Raw genomic sequence first — 6,070 nt, forward strand, 5'->3', positions numbered from 1 at the left:
TTATTTAAGCTTTATTTCTTGAGTGTGATTCACGAACAAACTCGAATGCAACTCATTTAATGATTAAGGTTTTAATACAGTCTGAACATATAATTAGCAATAAAACAATGTGGGATAAAAAAAATCAACATTTTAAGGTCAAAAATAAGAACAGATTTTATTACCAAATGTAAAATGGAAAAAAAAATGAATTTAAATTTTATTTAAACCCATATGGGTCATTGAAATGTGAGATGAAAAAATAAATATAAATAATAAATAAATGAATAATAATAAAAGATAAATATATGATGTTGAATCCCATCACAGCTCCTCATCCATATAGTCATCATCAAAGTCATCACTGCAAAACAATGAAAAGTCTTAGTTATAAATTATAATTTTGATTGATAAAGTGCAAAAAAAAGTGTATTTACATGCATGCCATATAATTCTTTTATATTTACATATTTAACATCTAATTTTTACACAATTCCTGTGTATTTACACATATTGATCGTTTACATTTATAACATCCAAATCTGTAGTATCATATCAAAATACCACCTTTTTTAACTTTTACGAAGCCAAAATGTATCTTTTCATGCATAGGGGTTGCATGGTATCTATGTAAAAAAAATAATTTTATGAAAAAGTGTGAGCACAAATTGCAAGGATAGGAGAAAAAAATATTACATCAGGACTCTTGATGCATTCGGAGTCTAACGGTGGGGCGTCACATGTCAAGTGAGCTCTACCATTTTTAACACCAGCAATACCAGTGCATTACGATAGGGCTCACTTGACACGTGGCACCCCGCCATTGGACTCTGAACGCAAGCTATGTTAAGAGTTCTGATGTAATATTTTATCGGATATAAACGATACCTTTCATCACAATGACTACTAAGGTCCTGGCAAAGGGCCTTCCCAATTTGTCCCGGTCTTAAAACGCTTCTTTTTATCAATTCAACGAGCTGCAAATAGGGATTTTTTGTAATAAAATCTCAATGAGTGAAATCAACAATAACATTAGTAGTGCACCTGAAGAAACTTGACCAATAGGGAATTGAAAGTAATTTTAAGAGCCCATTTGGGATTTTTTTTTTAATAATATTATTTTTTTATTTTTTTAAATTTGTTTTGTTTAGGCAATTACATACAGATCACCCGAAACTTATTATTTACAAATCAATCACCCTCTTTCATCCCTTTTTCAATTAAATCCCCAACTCATATTTTTCATTTTATCAAATTGTCAATAGTTTAATCGTGGCATGCATAATGCATTGGCTCGGTAGTTCAAAAAAATCATCTAGGTGGTTAATATGTAAATATCAATGTTTTGGGTGAGTGGTTAATTTGTTAATATTAATGTTTTGCTTGGTTTGCATGTATATATTCCTAAAATAAAAAATTTTATTATGTTATAATATGTTTAAATTGTTTTCAAAAACACTCAATTTTTTTTTTTTTTTTGCCGCTTTGACTATTTTTAAAAATAAAAAATAAAAACATAAAAAGATGCACTAAATAAAAATTTACATACGTGCCACCCAATTCCTATATATTTACATACCTAACACCAAAACTTTGATATTCACATTTATACCACCCAAATCCTTCATATCATATAAAAAACACTACCATTTTAACATTTGAAAATGAAATAGACATTTTCATGCCTGGTAAGTTTGCATGTATATAAAAGCTAAAGTTTCGGAGTTAGATATATAAACACAAAAATTGAGCGGTATGTAGGGCTGTAAACAAGCCGAGCTTGAGCGAGCTCAGGCTTGGCTCGTGTTCGGCTCGATTAAAATATATGTGTTCGTGTTCGGCTCAAAATTGGCTCGTTAACCTTAAATTGAGAAAAATAGATGTAAAGTGTGGGATTCGAACCTGGATCAAATATATACAAAAGAATGCACTAACCACATTGTCGCGTGAGGTGTTATGATTTAAACTTAGACATAAATTTATATAATATATTATTATACAAATAGTATATACAATATATTGTTATATAAATAGTTATATTATATAATTTTTTATTTCGAGCTAAAACAAGCCGAACACGAGCGAACAATGAGCTTTTTTAACTGGTGGTAAGCAAGCATTAATATGTATGTAAATGAAATCATGGTAACAGGAAGCTTTAAAAATTTGTTCGAGTTCGGCTCATTCGCGAACAACGAGCTTTTTTAACAGCCCTAGCGGTATGTATGTAAATGAAATCATGGTAACAGGAAGCGATAATGTTACACATGCTATGAAGAACATGAAAATAATATATTAAACTGCAAGTAGTTAAAAGTATGACAAAGTGTTGCTCACCTCATCTTTTGTATCTTCCAATAACCTGTTTGGCCATAAGAGAAGCCATGTTAAACTGGTGGTAAGCAAGCATTAATATGAATTCTTTTTAAAGCATTGATATGAATTTTTATTGATTAAAATCAGAAAAAAAAATGAAGAATACTTGGTTTAGAATCAAGGAAGAATTGCAAAAAATATTGCATCTAGGGTCTGAATATAAAGTTGCTTCCGGACAACGGACAGGGTCCACCAGGAGGAAAAAAAAACCTCCAGTGGATCTCGTTCGTTGTCCGGTCGTAGCTTTCCGTCTGGACTCCAGACGCAATATTTTCTCGAAGAATTGACAGCAATAAAAGAGGAAAGAAAAGCGAAGGTATGGGTTTTAAAGTTTTGTGTTAGAGACAATTATTTTATGTAAGGAAAAATGTAATGTTTACTTTATAGATTATTTAGTACGCTTCTTTGAACAATAATATTAGATATTTGCATAATAATTTAGTGCATAATAAAGAGATGATTAATTATTCATTAAGTTGCTGTAAATTTAACATATTATTTAACTATTCTTTCATGACAAGCTCTGCTAGTGTAATATAAGTGATATGAGAAAGTTTGTTTACATGAGAAAAAACTATTGAACATAGATAGTATATTATTTGGGTTTACATGTTTTGTCACTTTTATTATATAACTTGTATTGTCGTATCACTTTAGATGAAGTGTATTTGTGGCTTGTGAATTAGTGGCTCTTTTCTAGTTAAATGTTATTGTGAACTATTATTACTAGTATTACTTTCATCATCTGACCGTTCGATCTCACTTTGTGGTTAACTCCACGCTCCTGAGTCGATTGTGATAAGTTATATATCTTAACTTTTGTTCAAATATAATTGTTGAACACTAAGTGTTTAGTATATCAATAATTTAGTTTGAAATTTGAGAAAATTTATCACCGTTGATTTCAAGCAATTAGTGTTTGTGGTTTGGGTGGGACCCAATAAAAATCTCATAATTCCATTGAGTTATCTTCGATTGTAATCTAATTAACCGAAAGAGGTAGTCAATCCAATCAAACTAAATGATCATTATCAACAGTCATGAGTTGTCTTCCAAGCAGATTTTATATGCACAAAGATAATTTTTATCTAAGAGGATAAATTTAAATCATCCTTCACTAACAAAGAGCTAGTATCCGATGAAGTATGTCTTTATGATTTCTTTAAAATATCTCACACTATTAAGAATGTGCACCATGCCCTCAGTTGTGTCGCCCAAGCGCATCTCTTATATTTTTTTTGTCTAAGAGGATAGGTTTAATTAACCTTAACTAACAAATTGCTAATGTCGGATGAAGAATGTCACTATGATTATTCTTAAAATATCTCACGCTAGTAACGACATGCATCATATCCTCTATTGTATTATTTAATCACTAAATATCACCATAAAAATAATAACCACAACCAAGCTTTCTAAGTGACTGCTTTGTCATTAAATGATGACATTGTAGAGCAGGGCCATTAGAGAGCATATGATCTCTTATTGAAATCCATATGCTTTCCAATGGCTTCACATCACAAAATTGTGTAAGATTATCTTTCTTAAATCTCGAAATTTTGACCTATAAAGAATAATTCATTCTCTCCCTGAAACACCAAAAAGTGATCCAGACAAAAAAAAAACTAATGCATATATTATAAAGCAATAAAGGTGATGTTTTGTGGCATAACATTGCATGAATATAAGAGAAGTTCAACTTTCAAATTAACATGTTGAGTTTGTTTCTTACAAACTCACACCATTGATCATATCATTTTTAGATTATTGGTTGGGTATCATTGAGACGAGTTATTTATTCATCCTTTAGTATCCTGGGAAGCTGACAAAGTTGTTAAATCATTATGTTTGATTTTTTAACATCTTTTAATAGTTAATTTTTAATAAAATTTTGGTGGATAACATATTTGGGTGTCTTTGGCTTTTAGATATTAAAATCATTTATATTGAAACATAATTATTAATACAAAACCCATTTATCTTCATTGAATTATTGTTATATTAGCCAAACTGGCCTCATCTTTATGAGGATATTTTCTAAAGCACGATCGGAGGGATATAACCCCAGTTGATTTGAAGACTTCTGGAGATGACCAGGCGACTAGGTTCGTGTTGCTCAATATTTCAAACTGTTAGGTTGTACCACAATAGCATTCACAATGAAGAGACAAGTACTTTCAAGGTATGAAATTCAATAGTATGTGCACTGTCAATGGATCAACTTCGACGTACAACAATTATGCTTCAAAAGTCTCTCATCTATGTTAAGCTCAGACATCACGTGAGCTTGTGAAATTGCATCATGCTCAATCTTTGACGCCTTAGAGCTAAAATTGGTCGTGGACAAAATAAAAAAATCCATTTTTTTTCTTTTCACCACAATATTAAGTTAAGGAGAAGAATTATTAAATTTGACTCAATATTATAATGTTTAGTATAATTTAAATACAATCAGATTTACGGAGATGTTAAATGTGATTAAACATTATTGGCCTAGAATACTTCTTTGTCTTTTTCTCTATGTCCTTGATCCCTTATTTTGTACTTTTATGTGGTGCTTCATATTGTGATCCTTTATGAGCATCAACATCAAATTAAGCATTTTTTTCCAACGTTGATCAACATCTTTATCATACCCTATATTTCAACTCTTGGGGTCAAGTTTAAAAATCCTCCTCCATTCATTCATGGTCAATGCAACATGAGATGTTTAACACTATCTGTGCAAATCTTATCATACTGTCTAGTCATGTTGCATTTCATCTGTCATTTTTCCTTCAAAATAATTTACATTAAATTAACCATCCAAAATTATTGATACAATTTTTGCATTCACCCTACATGTTCAAACCAGGTATTCACCACAACTCTCATCTTATCATGTATGATAATGAAGCATGTGATAAAAGATATAATAAAAATGAATAAAATAATGAAATTACAATAGAGATGAGGAAAATTATATGAAACCAAGGAATGAGTTAGTAAAACTAGTGGGCATAAGTATGAATGGATGGACATCGTACCTTTTACAGAAAGATGATATATACTTTGAGTATTTTTGTGCCTCTTGTTTATCTACAAACATGGAATAACTTCTTTTAGAAAATCATTCCCTTAAAGTTACTTCGCAAAATATTTATCAGGGAATAGACAATGAAATATATAGAATATCAAAAACTTGGTAATGCTGAAGATTTTATGAAAATAATTGTGTGACCATAAGCAGGCCTAAACCAAAAATGGGACCTATTCAATTCAGAGCCTCACTACATGAGCTCTATGAAAACTCTGTTACATAAATGAAAATCTCTTTAGTCATTCTTAATTTTCAAATTTATGGTTTGAAAACAAAGTATGTACATTTTTTCCAAGTAACTTAAGTTGTGTGCCTTAAATTTAAAATTTATTATTGAAGCTCAACATTCTGCAACTGATAAAAGCCCCTAATCTGTGTAAGACTAGGAGAATGAAAACAATGATAAAGAATCCCTAAAGCTTAAATCTTCCTCGTAATCCATGTCTAAAGTATTGTTAACCTGCTATTGATTGATAATAGATTGAATCGAATGCAAGGAAAAGATACTAAACTATTATGACATTAATTATTTACACATTGCATCAATTCCATCTCCACTTTGCATTATCATAAATCTATGTCGATGACATGAATGTATCTACATATATTAACAATAATTCTCGTTATATCTCCACA

At 30.3% G+C, this 6,070-nt stretch overlaps 1 long non-coding RNA gene across 1 annotated transcript; it reads right to left on the bottom strand.

The window, feature by feature from the left end:
* Positions 1-276: 276 nt before the first annotated feature.
* LOC110022450 lies at positions 277-5,435 on the bottom strand. The gene is made up of 4 exons (XR_002293786.1): positions 5,382-5,435; positions 2,317-2,341; positions 868-956; positions 277-343 (listed from the first exon to the last, which is right to left on the bottom strand). It is a non-coding gene; the product is annotated as an uncharacterized LOC110022450 (long non-coding RNA).
* Positions 5,436-6,070: the final 635 nt, after the last annotated feature.

This window comes from Phalaenopsis equestris, unplaced genomic scaffold, assembly GCF_001263595.1.
Source record: "Phalaenopsis equestris unplaced genomic scaffold, ASM126359v1 Scaffold000002, whole genome shotgun sequence".
Classification (NCBI taxonomy): domain Eukaryota; kingdom Viridiplantae; phylum Streptophyta; class Magnoliopsida; order Asparagales; family Orchidaceae; genus Phalaenopsis; species Phalaenopsis equestris.